We start from the raw sequence: 14,934 nt of genomic DNA, 5'->3' as shown, positions 1-14,934 counted from the left end.
CCTAGACAGCAGAGACATTATTTCTTTGCCTACAAAGGTCTGTATAATCAAAGCTATGGTTTTTCCACTGGTCATGTATGGATGTGAGAGTTGGACCATAAAGAAAGCTGAGCACTGAAGAATTGACGCTTTTGAACTGTGGTGTTGGAGAAGGCTCTTGAGAGTCCCTTGGACTGCAGGGATATCAAACCAGTCCATCCTAAAGGAAATCAGTCCTGAATATTCATTGAAGGGACTGATGCTGAAGGTGAAGTTCCAGTACTTTGGCCACCTAATGCGAAGAACTGACTCATTGGAAAAGACCCTGATGCTGGGAAAGATTGAAGGCGGGAGGAGAAGGGGATGACAGAGGACAAGATGGTTGGATGGCATCACTGACTCAATGGACATGAGTTTGAGTCAGCTCTGGGAGATGGTGATGGACAGGGAAGCCTGGCATGCTGCAGTCCATAGGGTTGCAAAGAGTCGGACACAACTCAGTGACTAAACAACAACAGTTAGACAGAAGTTTTGAACTAACTCCTTTAATCCTTGTGTCTCTGCCATATAGTTTAACTCTTAGAGATGTTTTGTACTTTTGCTAGAATTTCCATGTATGTTTCTCTGATCTCTCAAAACTAAATTTCTTGGTCCTTTAAGAGTAAAATGATTTTCCTCAATAAGTATTTGTTGGTTTATTGATTTTTTTCATTGATTAAGAAACCAAGCGACATCCGTCTGTACCACCTTCCAGATGGGCATTTCTTTATAACCACAGAAATTAGATGAGAAATCCAGCTTTTCAGATTCTTACCTCCTAAAGCTTTTCTTAATTTAAATCTTGCCTTTTGGACTTCTCTGGTGGGTACGAATCTACCTGCCAGTGCACATGGACAGGTTTAATCCCTGGTCCAGGAAGATTCCATATGCCATGGAGCACTCAAGCTCATGCATCACAACTACTGAGCCCGTGTTCCAGAGCCCGTGTGCCGAAGCTACGGAGCCCCCACGCACTACAGCTGTTGCTGCAGGTACTGATGCCCCTGTTTCTGGAGCATGTGCTCTGCAACAAGAGAAGCCACCGCAATGAGAAGCCTGTGCACCGCAACTAGAGAGTAGCCCCCCGCCCTCCACAACTACAGAAAGACCCAGCCCAACCCCAAAAATAAATTAAGTAAAATATTCTGTTTAAAAAAAATACAAATCTTGCCTTTTTACATAGTCACTCATGTAATTTCAGTACTTAAAAAATTTCTTTTTGTCCATCAGAGGAGGTAATACAAACAAATGTGTGAAAATCCATGAGTGCACAGTCACAGAGAAACTGTATCCTCTGCCATTACAGCTTTACCAAACTTTCTATTTTGATTACCCCGGTAAGAAAAGTGACCCCTTCAGAATGGGTTTCCCATGTATCTTTCTACCTTGTTTTTCATTTGTAATAAAAGCTTTTCCTGTTGCCTCTCTTCCTCTGTCTGGAAAGCCAGATTCTAACTTCAGCTCTATTCTCGGACTTCGGCCTTAGGGACATCGCGCTGCCAGTTTCAGCATCTGGGAGCCAGTGACATTTTGTCCTGCCACCATTCCTGTCTGCGCTCCTAGTGCCTCTCCCATTCCTGCATTCCTGATTCCCATGTAGAGGCCAGAGCTTATGGTACGAAGCTGCTTATGACAGCTTGTTTTGATAAAATTCGATGAGTGCGTTACCCTAAGGAAGTCACTGGTGTTAGAAACGAGAAGTGAAACCAAGCACCCAGCTCCAGGTCGTCGTGAAAAGAAACCTTTCATACCAACATGGTGATTCTTCACCTGCCATTTCTTTCTTGTGTCAGGTGACTGAATCTTTGTTTGCATCAGCAGGCAGATTTGAAGTTTTGTGTTTTTCCCTAAGGCATTCAACTGCAAGATGCTAAGTTGCAGGGTAATTATGATTTCATTGAACAAAACAACTGGAAACGGTCCAGTTAGACTTTAGCTTTCTTTGCATCCAGTTTGCAGCTCAGAGTTACAGTTCATGTCTGTGAAAATTATTTTCATGATTTTATTTTACCACTCTTAAAATACCAGCTCTGTTCTGAGTATTACATGTTTCTATCTTTCATAATCTAATTATTTCTCTAAAATATACTTTTAAATACAAATACTGGTACCTAAATCTTAATCAAGGGCTATTTGGTGTGTAGATTTTTGTGCTGTGCTCAGGGGCTGTGCCGACTCTTTGGGACCCCATGGAGTAGAGCCTGCCAGGCTTCTCTGTCTGTGGGATTTTCCAGACAAGAATACTGGAGTGGGTAACCATTTCCTATTCCAGGGGTTCTTCCCAACCCAGGGATTGAACTTGAGTCTCCTGAATTGGCAGGCGGATTCTTTACCACTAGCGCCACCTGGGAAGCCCAATGTAGATTTTTACTGTATTGAAATTTCCTACTGTAGAAAGAAAACAGTCTTCATTCTTCCATGATTTTTTGATGAACAACCACTTTTAAATCAACTCACTGCATTGATCTTGGGGGGCTTACCTGGTGGCTCAGACAGTGAATCTGCCTGCAACACAGGAGACCCAGGTTTGATCCCTGAGTCGGGAAGATCCCCTGGAGAAGAGAATAGCTGCCCACTCCAGTGTCCTTGCCTGGAGATTCCCATGGACAGAGGAGCCTGGCGGGCTACCATCCATGGGGTCACAGAGTTGGACACGACTGAGCGACTAATACAACACTTACTTTATAAAAAGACTCCTGGTTTTTGAAGGCAGGTTGTGAACAGAGAGCTTTGGTATCTTTAACTGCAATTTGCTGCAGCCTTGTAAGATTCTTAAAAAGGTTTTCTATCATAGGAATCAGTAAAACTTGAGGACATGTATCAGATGAAAGCCCAATGACATGGTTTGACAAGGATTTTTAATATATCTGATGATACTCTTAAAAATCCATCTGTTCGCATAATGATTGCTAGCTTATTTCTTTTTCTATAAAAGAAAGATGAAAATATCCTTTGACAGCTTCCTGAGTGGGAGAAGGGCATGGATGGAGTGCTTTTAGTATCGAGTATAAGTCACAGAATCTTTCTCCATCTATGTCTGCAAGAGATGAAGTCTTCCTGCTGGTTCCAACTCCTTTTCCTCTTCAAGGAATCGGTTTGAAAGCTATCTGTCTTTGAGACTCGTTTAAAATATGAATTAAAAGTTTCTGACATAACTCCAAGCTGAAGGAAGAAGCAGGAAGCTCAGTTGAGGACCCTGAGAATTCCAGGGCTTGAACTCAGTTGAAACCAAGTTTCTCAATTCCAGATCTCTATTTGTGAATCTGTGATTCTGGACAGGTGAAGTAGACAGCGTCCTAAGGTCACTTTCACCGAGTTAAATAATACTGTGTAACTGAAGCTATGAAGCTGCTGCTCATGCCAGGAATGCGAAAGATGCCTGTGAAAACAGCATGGGGCTGCTACCAATTTCAGCACATTTTTGTTGGATTAGAAAAATGGAGTTGAAATTGGGAACTTTAAATTCCTTTAAAATGTTCACGTTTCAAAGCATTGTGTCATAGTTGCCATTAAAGTCTTCAAGCCTTGTGTTTGTGTAGGTCGCGTGGTTTCTGCTGATGTGATGGAAATCTGTAACCCTGTGTTTTACAGCCTCGCTTTGCTCATTAGGAAGCCCCGATTTCCCAAAGGGAATACTGCCTCCAGCATGAGGTTTGGGCTTTGGTAACCGATGCAGTTCTGCGGTGAGATCAGTTCAAGGAAAGATGGGCTGAATGCAAAAACAGAGTGGGAAGGATTTTGTGATTATTGTATAAAAGCAGTATTCTAATGGGAAAGATACTTAATAGTCAGCTGCCGAAGATGACAGAAAGTATGATTATGTTGCTGAGTGTATCAGTATCAAGAGCTCAAAGAAGGGTACCTGGGTGGGAAGGACATGAATGGGTGCTCTTGAGAGCATCCTGCAGATGCAGCTACATACTCCTGTCTCCTATAGCAACCGAGCAAAAGATGGCGATGGCTACAAGCAGGCACGCTGGCAAAAGTCTTAGTCATATGAGGATGAAACACATTGTTGTCTCCTAAATAGCAGAAATATCAAGTGTCCCTTAAAAGACAAGTTGGTGATGGACTGTGAATTAGAGAATCATCTCATTTTAGGGCTTAGAGATCTGTCCAGACCAGACATTTTGCAGCTAGGAATACTGTTGACTTAGAAGGGTGTGATGACATGTCACAGTCCATTCAGGATGATCGAGGCTTTGCTCGAAGGACCAGTAGCCTGGTTTTCTATCCTTCCCACCCCCTCCTCTGTCTTCACTGATAGTAATTTGAGAAAATAAGCTTTTTTAAAAAGTTGTATGATTTCTGTAATTAAAGGTATAATTGCACAGGTGTGTCCATTAAATAGATGTCATCTTTTTGCTTCTGACCCTTTATTGGTACCAAGTAAGATTATGCAAAGTGATAAATGAATACCTCAGTGACATAGGCTTTTCTGTAGAAGGGTTCCCTGGCCTGGAGAAAATCAGATGGGCAATTTGAGTAGCCGTTCATGGCCAAACCAAATATAGCTTGATGTCTTCTCCACAGATTGTGTCCCATTTCTGGGAAAGTACTGTGAAATCTTGACAGCAGTAATGTATTATTTTTTTTCAAGGACTATAGAAATTTATTTATTTATTTTAATTTTTGTTGTAGAATAGTTGACTTACAGTGTTGTGTTACAGGTGTGCAGAGAAGTGAATAGTAATATATTATTGGGAGAGGATATGCTTTATATATATACACACACACACATATATATACCCTATATATGTAAAATAAAGTTATTAGGAGTATGTATACTAAAATATAAAATCATGACTCTGGGGCAGATTAATGAGCTCTCTGTCCAGCCCAAGATCCTCCTATGAGGAGGAAATGGCTGACACCGCTCCCATCAGTCTGAAAGGTTCATATGTTCTCTTTCCTTTGTGACTACTTATAAAATTATAATCTAGCAAGTTTTCTAAGCTCTCTTTGAACCTTTAAATTTTATAAATCTTGGAAGCAGCATAGAGAAGGAGAAGAAAAAAAACTTTTTAATTGGAGTTCACAACAGAGTGTAAATTCCTCTTGTGTTACTTTTGTTAGCAGAATGACTTTCTGAACCTGTTCCCAAGTCTATAAAATAGGGTGATGATAATTTAAAATACTTACCTCCGTGGGATTCAGAAGGTTTTGAATAGATAGGAACGCTTTACAGATTTTACACAAATGTAGGTGTTTTCCTTTTGTCTGTTTCTTGGCATAATACAACCCATAAACTTGTTTAGTACTATTGCCTTTCTCTTTTGTTATCTGAAATTTTCCTTTTAAAAAAATGTCAGTTTATTCTGATATTTTTCTGCTGGGGTGCTGGGATGGGATCTGGTAAACATGAGATTATTTGTCTTCTCATGCTGTTCATTATTTCATAGACCTAAATCATACATCCTCAAGTCTTTTGAGTCTGAATATTCATTCTTGAGTTCTGCCTTCATACCATGCCCCAGCTGTTCATTTTGAATTCCTGTCCCCCAATTTTTCAGCTCCATTATGTCACTTTTGATATATTGCAACTGAAATTATCCTCAGGGCTATAAGCGCAGGCATAGCATGGCAGTGTACAAAGGCAGAATATTTTCCTTTTTTTCTGCTTTTTTCCTGATTATTTCCAGAATCTCATTGACCTTCATAAAACTGCAGTAGCACCTTGAGCCAATGGGCTTAGAGCATAGCCCATCATAATTAATGTCTTGGTAAGCACAACATCCTACAATTTGTATTGCTTTTACCTTGGTGTGATAGCTAGTATTTAGCCTTTTAAAGCTTATTTTTCACTTTTCTGAAGACTGATTTCCAGAGTAGCTCTTGTTTTGGTTAGGTTTTTGTTTTGCCTTTAATGTATTTCTACCCCATCAATTCTTTAAAAAGTAGATAGCAACTCTTCCAGTAATGCCTCTTATCCGGGACTTTGGTAACATTAGAATTTTATTGTTTACCAGCCCTTGTTGTGGTTCAGCTGCTACAACCTGTAAACCTTCATTCATTAACCAGATGTTTACTGATGCTCATACCGTGCAAGGTACCATATTAAAGGCTTGGATACAGAGCGGACCCGGCCAGATTAAAGTGCAGACTCTCTTGAAACCTGCATTCCACAAACCAATGGATGAGTTAACCATAAAATACCAGACATAAAACTAAATGAGGTGGCCGAGTAACGCAGGGGTCACTTCAGTTGCTGTGGTCAGGGACGGCCTCTGAGGAGGTGACCTCTAAGCCTTGCTATGAATAGCAAGAACGTGGAGTAACAAGGAAGCCAGTGTGAAAGGAGCTTCCAGGGAGCGGTGGACAGAGGCCTGGTCACAGGGCCCTGCAGGCCAGGGAAGGAGTTTGAATTTTGTAATGGTTTCACAGGAACCACGGGTGTATCCTTAGCAAGGGGCGGTACATGAATCATGGCAACCTTGGCATCATCTGATGAAAGTGGGATCTGTGTGAAATGTAGGCCACATTATTGTGGGATGAATGAAATGACCCCAAATCTCTACACCTGTCAGTGAGGTGAGCAACATCCTAAATTGTGGCTGGCTAGACTTTTAGGACAATGGCAGCGATTCCTCGATTTTCAAGTTAGTTGGTACCTGTTTTGTCTAATTAAGGAACAAAATGCAGACTTTGAAGATGGAGGTACTTATCACCAGAACCCAGTACTATTCAGAGGTTGAGCTGGATGAAGAAAAAAAGGTGACTATTTGACTCAGTAACAGAGAGATTATTGATAACCTTGGTAACCTCTATAGTAAGATTGGAAGACAATTGAATTGGTTTGAGTGGTAGAGTAAACATGGAAAATAAAGACAGTTTTGTCAAGTTTTGCCGTGTATAGGAGGAAATAAATGGCATAGTAGCTAAAAGATTGGGGCTTCCCTGGTGGCTCAGTGGTAAAGAATCTGCCCGCAATGCAGGAGACACGGGTTCGATCCCTGGGTGGGGAAGATCCCATGGAGATGGAAATGGCAATACACGTCAGTATCTTGCCTGGGAAATCCCATGGACAGAGGAGCTTGGCAAGCTGCAGTTCATGGGATCGCAAAAGAGTTGGACACAGCTTAGGGACTAAACAACAACAAACTAACAGATTATATGGAGTTAAGGAGGTTTTTAAAATCTTATTTTGTCAAAATCATATGACAGCAGAGCATGTTTGCACATGTTAAGAAAAGTCAGGGGACTTTGCTGGCGCTCTAGTGGTTAGGACTTCACGTTCCAGTGAAGGGGGTGTGAATTCAATCCCTCCTTGAAGAGCTAAGAGCCCAGGTGCCTCAGGGCCAAAAAATCAACACATACAACAGAAGCAATTTTGTAACAAATTCAATAAAGACATAGCTCAGTTGGTAAAGAACCTGCCTGTAATGCAGGAGACCCGGGTTCGACCCCTGGGTCAGGAAGATGCACTGGAGGGAATGGCAACCTACTCCAATATTCTTGCCTGGAGAATCCCATGGACAGAGGAGCCTGGGGGACTACTGTCCTTGGGGTCACAAGAGTTGGACATGACTTAAAAATGGTCCACATAAAAAAAAACAACAAAGACCACATGGAGAGAAATTGACATTGCAGGAGAGTGAGGAAAGTTGCAGTAGTGACATCCATGAGAAGGTGAGGGGAGATGGGACCCAGAGCACAGATGGAGGGGTGCCCTTTGATGGGAGTCAGAACATGACAGCCTTGTTTAAGATATGCCTGAGTGTGGATTCCTGCCCCACAAGAACCACTGATGATCTTCTTAGTAGCAACAGTTAATATCAAGGTATCCTTTTCATGATGTCTCTTTTAAGCACTAGAGATTTGAGGAATGAAGTTGAAAATATCCAAATGGAGATACCCAGAGGCAGTAGCAACAATTCTTTAGCAACATTTTCGAAGTCAGTAAGATATATTTTTTTTTAATTCTCAGGGCCTCCTTTGACTCTAGAAAATGACATACAATGTTATACCTAAATGATCACATAACATAACTTGAACTTACTGCAAATGCTAATGTAATCCACCCTTTAATTCATTGTTTATTGAAGAAATTAGTCAGCTTCTTTGCTGTTCAGGTGAAATGAATGAGTAGGGAAGGTGTGAAAAGCCCAGGACGTACTGGTAGCTGATGTGCAATAAGGATTCTAACCAGATCTTTTTTTTTTAACTCTAGTGCTCAAGCTTTTAGACCCTCAAAAATGTGGACGGTTTCCCATAGTTTTAAGTTATTTCTTTAAACTTAAAAGAACCATAAGAAAAGAAGACAAAACCGTACAAAAAATGTTGCACACAATCTCATTTAAGAGTTTGTGAATCTAAGCCAGCACTGTAATGAAAACTTTGTGGACACCACCAAGTAGGACTTAGTTCAGGAATGCAAAGATGATTCAACATTAGGAAATCAATGATGATGACTGAAGAAATTTAATGTTAATCAAAGGAGGAAAACATTTTTGTTATCTCCATGGTAGTTGAAAAGGTAGTTGGTATATATTTTTTGTATACTTTATGTATATATACATATATACATGGTACAACAAATGCATTATTTTATGCCTTGATTTCTCCTGATAAAACCTCAGAGAACTAACTGAAAATTTATTAGAACTCATGAATAATAACTATAGCAATAAAAGTAAATGTTTAAAAGCAGTAATTTTCAATCTAGATAAAATGGACAAATAACCTAAAAAGGCATAAACTACAAAAACTTAAAAAATAGAAATTGTGAATAGTCCTATGTAACAAAAGATTGCATTGGCAATTAAAAAAGAAATAATTTCCACAAATAAAAACCCAGACCCAAATAACTTAACATTGAATTCTACCAACATTTAAAGAAAATCTAACACCAATCCTTTAAAAACTGTTCCAAAAAATAAAAGAGAGGGAATGCTTTACAGTTCATTCTCTGAGGTCAGTATCACCCTGATACCAAAGCCAAAAAAAAAAAAAAGATATCACACAAAAACTATAGATCAGTATCTCTTACGAATAAGGACACAAAAATCCTCAACAAATACTAGCAGAATAAATCCAGCAACAAACAAAAAGGATTATATACTAGGATCAAATGGGGTTAATGCAAGGTTGTCTTAACATATGAAAAACAATGTTGTACTCAGTATTAATAAAGGACAAAAGCCACATGATAATCTCAGTGAATATTAAAAAAGGAATTTGACAAAATTTAATACCCTTTTATGATTAAAAATCACTAAAACTAGGAATAGAAAGGAACTTTTCAATCTGATAATGTCATTTATGAAAAACCCATGGTTATTATTATTATATTTGGGCTTCCCAGGTGGTGCTCGTGGTTAAGAACCTGCCTGCCAATGCAGGAGACATAAAAGATGAAAGTTCAATCCCTGGGTCGGGAAGATTCCCTGGAGGAGGGCATGGCAACCCACTCCAGTGTTCTTGCCTGGGAGATCCCATGGGCAGAGGAGACTGGCAGGCTACAGCCCATAGGGTTGCAAAGATTATCATACTTAGAGTGAATAACTAGTTGCTTCCCCCACAAAGACCAAGAATAAGACAGGAGGTCCACTCTTAGCACTTTTATTCAACATTTTTCTAGAGGTTCCAGCCAGGCCAGTTGGGAAAGAAAAAGAAATGATGTATTGAGCTTGGAAAGAAAGAAGTTAAAACTAGAGTCATGATCTCATATGTAGAAAATCCTAAGGAACCAACAAAAAACTATTAAAACGAATAAGCAGGATTGAAGGATGCAAAATCAGTATCCCAAAATCAATCTTATTAGTGTTATCTGAAAATAAAATTGAGAGTACAGTTCCATGTAAAATAGCATTAAAGAGATTACAATAGGAAGAAATTTAACGAAGAATTGGAAGACATACACCAAAAACTTTGAAACATCATTGGAGGAACTTAAGTGGAAAGACATCTCCTATTTGTGGATTGGAAAGCCTAATGTTGTTAAGATGGCACTGCTCCCCAAATTAATCTTTCGATTCAGTTACGTCCCTGTCACAATCTCAACTACCTTTTTACAGGAATTGAGCTGATTCTAAGATTAATAGGTAAATTCATGGAACCCAGAATAGCTGAAGGAATCTTGAAAAGGAAAAACAAAGTTTGAAGACTTCTATTTTGATTTGGAAACTGATTACAGACCTGTAGTAGTCAGGATAGTGTTACTGGCCCAAGGATAGGTATATAGATGGAATAGAATTGAAAGCTCAGGAATAAACCATGTGTGTGTTTGTGTATACACATATATATATAATTAATTGATTTCAACAAGAGTGCCAAGATAATTAAATGGTGCTGGGATAGCTGAATGATCATGTACAAAATAATGACATTTGGATCCAAACTGCACAGTGTATAGAAGAAATAATTGAAAATGCATCATTGACCTAAATGTAAGAACTAAAACTAAACATCTTTTAGAAGAGAAGTTAGTGAAATCATTATGCATTTGGATTAAGCAGTGGTTTCTTAGATATGACAGAAACCAAGTAATTACCAAAAGAAACAATGGATGAATTGTGCTTCATCAAAGTTAAAAAATTTTGTACTTCAAAGGATATCATCAAGAAAAAGACAATCAGGGACTTCCCTTGACGGTTCAGTGACTAAGACTTTGCAGTCCCAATACAGGGGGCCCAGGTTCAATCCCTGATCAGGGAACTAGATCCCACATGCCACAACTAAAGATTTTCCATACCACAACTAAAGATCCTGCATGTTGAAACAAGGATCGAAGATCCCACTGGATCCTGTGTGTCCCAACTAAGACCTGGTGCAGCATAAATAAATATTTTTTTAAAAAGGAAGAAAAAGACAATTCACAGTAAAAAATATTTGCAAAGCAAATATCTGATAAAAGACTTGTTTCTGAAATGTAGCAAAACTCTTCACTTCGCCAATAAGAAAACATTTAACCTCATTTAAAAATGAGCGAGGGATTGACATTGGAGAAGGAAATGGCAACCTACTCCAGTATTCTTGCATGGAAAATTCCATGGACAGAGGAGTCCAGTGGGCTACAGTCCATGGGGTCTCAAAGAGTTGGACATGACTGAGCAACTAACCCTGCCCCCTGCAAAGGATTTGCATAAACATTTCTCCAAAGAAGATATAAAAATAATCAAAAAGCATGTGGAAGAGATGTTTAACATCATTTGTCTTTAGAGAAATCAAAAATATACATGCACTAGGATGACTAGAATCAAAAAGATAGTAAATGTTGGTGAAGATCTGGAGAACCTGGAACCCTCATACGTTGCTGGTGGGATTGTGAAATGGAGCACCTGCTTTGGAAAACAGTCTGGTTGTGTTTCAAAATGTTAAACACAAAAGTGCCCTTTTCCACTCCTAGGTATATCTCAGGAGAATTGAAAACTTATGTTCATGCAAAATCTTGTACACGAGTGTTTGTAGCAGCATTGTTCATAATAACCCCAAAGTGAAAACAACTCAAATGTTGGTCAGCTGATGATTGAATCAATAAAATATGTTGTATTCATACAATGGAGTATTATTCAGCCATAAAAAAAAGAACATAACGTTCTGACACATGCCACAACCTGGATGAACCTGGGAAAGATTTTGCTAAGTGAGTGAAACCAGATACAAAGGCCACATACTTTGTGATTCCATTTATATGAAATGTCCAGAGTAAGCAAGTCCATAGCAACCGAAAACTGATTTAGTGCTTAATTACCATGGCCTTGGGGGAGGAGAGAGTCAAGAGTGGCAGCTAACATGACTGGGGTTTTTTTGGCCGGTGAAAATCTTGAAAACCTTCTGGAATTAGAAAGTGGTGATAGAGGCATGATTCTGTGACTGTATTAAAAACCTCTGGATTATAAACTTTAGAAGATTGAACTTCATGGTATATGAATTATATTTCAATAAAGCTCTGTCACTAGATAGTAAATGACTGCTTTTAAAAGAAAATCTAAAAAAAAGAAAAGAAGAAAAAAGAAAATCTATTTTCTTTGTGCTGTGAATGACAAATTCAAAAATATTATAGAAAGAATAAATGCATAACAATTTGAGAAATTTTTGAGGAAAGAGAGAGGAGAAATTATTCTACATGTAGTAATACTTGTGATTGCTGTTGTTTAAGTCACGTCTGACTCTCTTGTGACCCCACAGACTGTAACCCCTGGCTCTGTGCATGGGATTTCCCAGACATGAATACTGGGAATTTCCCTCTCCAGGGGATCTTTCCAACCCAGGATCAAACTCAGGTCTCCTGCATTGGCAGGCAGATTGGCAGGACTCTTTACCACTGAGCCACCAGGAAGAGTGTGCAACCATCACAGGGACAGAACCTCACCTCCCCCCCCCCCCAAAAAAAAAAAACTAAGAAAAGACTTTAAGAGCATGTATTAGAAAAGTCATAGAGAGTAAAAACAGTTATTCCTCAGTGGGAAAAGTATAGATTATTTATGAAACAATGGTGCTCAACACCTCCCTAACTTTATCAGTCAGCATTTGGGGTTGGAAAATAGCAGAAAATAATTGTGGCAAGTTGAAGCAGAGACAGATTTACAGAAACGGTACTGGGCAGCTCAGGGTCATTGGAGAAACCAAGCTCAGAAGATGACAGCAAGCAAAAGATGCTAAGAAACTAGAAAGAGAGCCTTGCTCAAGCCACTGGCCTGGGATGGTCAGGATGATGATGGGCTGCTCCAGCTTCTGCTAGATCCCACCGTGGCCACCATGACCAAATTCTAATGGCCCCTGCATGTTTCACTCACCCCATTAAGATTCAGAAACCCAGGCAAGAGCATTCAAAGACAGAGCCTAAGTCACAAGTTGGGTGTGGGGAAAGGACTGTCCGCCCACCTTCGGTGCTGTGGTGGGAGGCAGGGTCCTGTTGCATCAAGTCAGATGGGAAGGCGTCCAATTGCTGGGGAGCCAAAAATGCCATTTTCACTAACATTTGGAATAACTAAAATTAGAACCATCCTTTACATCATAGACCGAAATAAATTCCACATGGATTCAGAATGTAAATGTAAAAGTTGAGACCATAAAAGTACTTAAAGAAAATACACATGCATATTTATGTAATCTTGGCTTGGGAAAGTTGCTAAGCATGATATAAAAATCAGAAGGCCATTAAAAATGTCAGTAGAGAATATTTAATGATCTGGAAAAGGAATCACGGTCTGTTAAATTAAAAAAAAAAAAGAATGGTTTGTGCCAGAGTATTAACAGTGGTTTTCTCTGGATGATGGAGGTGATTTTTCGTTCCTTGCTTCACACTCTATATGCAAGTTGTTTCTTTTTTTCCTCAAAAGCTGCTATTACTTTTCGAATTTGGAAAATGAGTGATTTGCTTGGTAGGTTTGTAAGAATGCATAGATACTGGTGTCTCCATAAGTAAACTTTATGTTGAACACTACAGAAGTGAAAATAACTCTTTAAATGGCAGGTAATGAGACACTTGGGTTTAGACATCCCCTTTTCTATAAAAATCAGGTTGAGTGGCTATTGGTATTGGCTCCATCTGGTGGCACGTCAAAAGGAAGAGCCGGATAATGGATGACAGCTGTAAGAACACCCCCCAGGGTCATGATGCTTATTTCTTCCAGTGTATTTTGTTTGGGTTTGTTTTACGTTCTTTTGTTTTTAAGAGAACCCATCTGCTTAACTACAAAATCCCAGTTTTGTACTCAGGGTATTGGCGTCTAAAGGAGGCATCACAGATGTAAAGATTCTGGAGGTGATAACTTATTGTGGTCTCTATTGTATCACCTTATAGTCTTACCTACACATAATGAGTTGCCTCACCGTTTTGTCTTTAGCTGCCCCTAGATCCTTGATAGGGCTTCCCTGGTGGCCCAGATGATAAAGAATCTGCCTGTGATGCAGGAGACCTGCATCAGGAAATCAGGGTAGGAACAACACTTCTTAGCTTCTCTCAGAAAAGAAGCGACCAGGGTTCGATCCCTGGGTCCGGAAGGTCCCCTGGAGAAGGGAAGGGCAACCCACTCCAGTATCTAGCCTGGAAAATCCCATGGACAGAGGAGCTTGGTGGGCTAGTCCATGGGACCGCAAAGAGCTGGACACGACTAATTGACTAACATTTTCTCCTTCCCTCTTTTCTTGGATTCCTATCTCAGTAAAGGATGCTCAGCCTCTGTTTGACATAAGAGACCAAGTGGTCTCTTCCTATGTAAGGGAGAGTTTCTCAAACAGAATAAAAGACTTCTTACAAAACCTTGATACCAGTGGATGGAGGGGAGCCCTTTATGTTCAAAAAGGCATATTACTGGCATATTATAGAAACAGACTGAGGATCTGGAGAAGTGCAGAAGCAAAGAGCACTCATAAATGGCTGTTTGTTCCCATTCTCACCACTCAATTGCTTTTCCTACTTGTAAAAGAAAAATAACCTTTCTGACTCGGAATTTCTTTTACTCAATGCTTTTAGCCTTTACTGTTAAGAAGATTTGAATCAATATTTGTGATCTTTCTGCAGTTTTCTAGTTGAAATTGTCATGATCTAAGAGTTCTTCATAAAAATGTACATACAGATGTATATGAAAGACTTACTAATGAACCCTTTTTTCTATGACTGTTTCCTCAGGGGACTCATCGGACATGTCTTATTATTTTCATTTCTCAGTCATAAACGGTATGATTCTGAACTTCTGTAAGTTTCAGAGTCTCCATGTCTCCATCCTTCATGTTAATATAGGAACCCCATTGCTCTGGACTGGAATTAAATCGGTACACAACTGTTTTTGGTATTAGATGGCTTAGTTAAACAGTTTAACTTCAGCCATTTTGCAGGATGGATGTAAAACAGCTTGGGCGTCGTATACATATTCTTTTTCCGAGCTCCATATTTCCTGTAGTTTGCCCATGTAGACATTTTCGGCTGTTTTTCTCTTATATGTGTTAATGATTTGGAGCTGGTAGCAGCTC

At 39.5% G+C, this 14,934-nt stretch overlaps 1 protein-coding gene across 4 annotated transcripts in view; it reads left to right on the top strand.

Moving 5' to 3' along the window:
• Positions 1-14,934, top strand: part of MAPRE2 (microtubule associated protein RP/EB family member 2) — a 177,888-nt gene that overhangs the window by 118,610 nt on the left and 44,344 nt on the right. The gene's annotated exons all lie outside the window — the stretch shown is intronic.

The sequence above is a fragment of the Dama dama genome, chromosome 27 (assembly GCF_033118175.1).
Source record: "Dama dama isolate Ldn47 chromosome 27, ASM3311817v1, whole genome shotgun sequence".
Lineage (NCBI taxonomy): Eukaryota > Metazoa > Chordata > Mammalia > Artiodactyla > Cervidae > Dama > Dama dama.
This window is presented reverse-complemented; position numbering and strand designations above follow the sequence as displayed.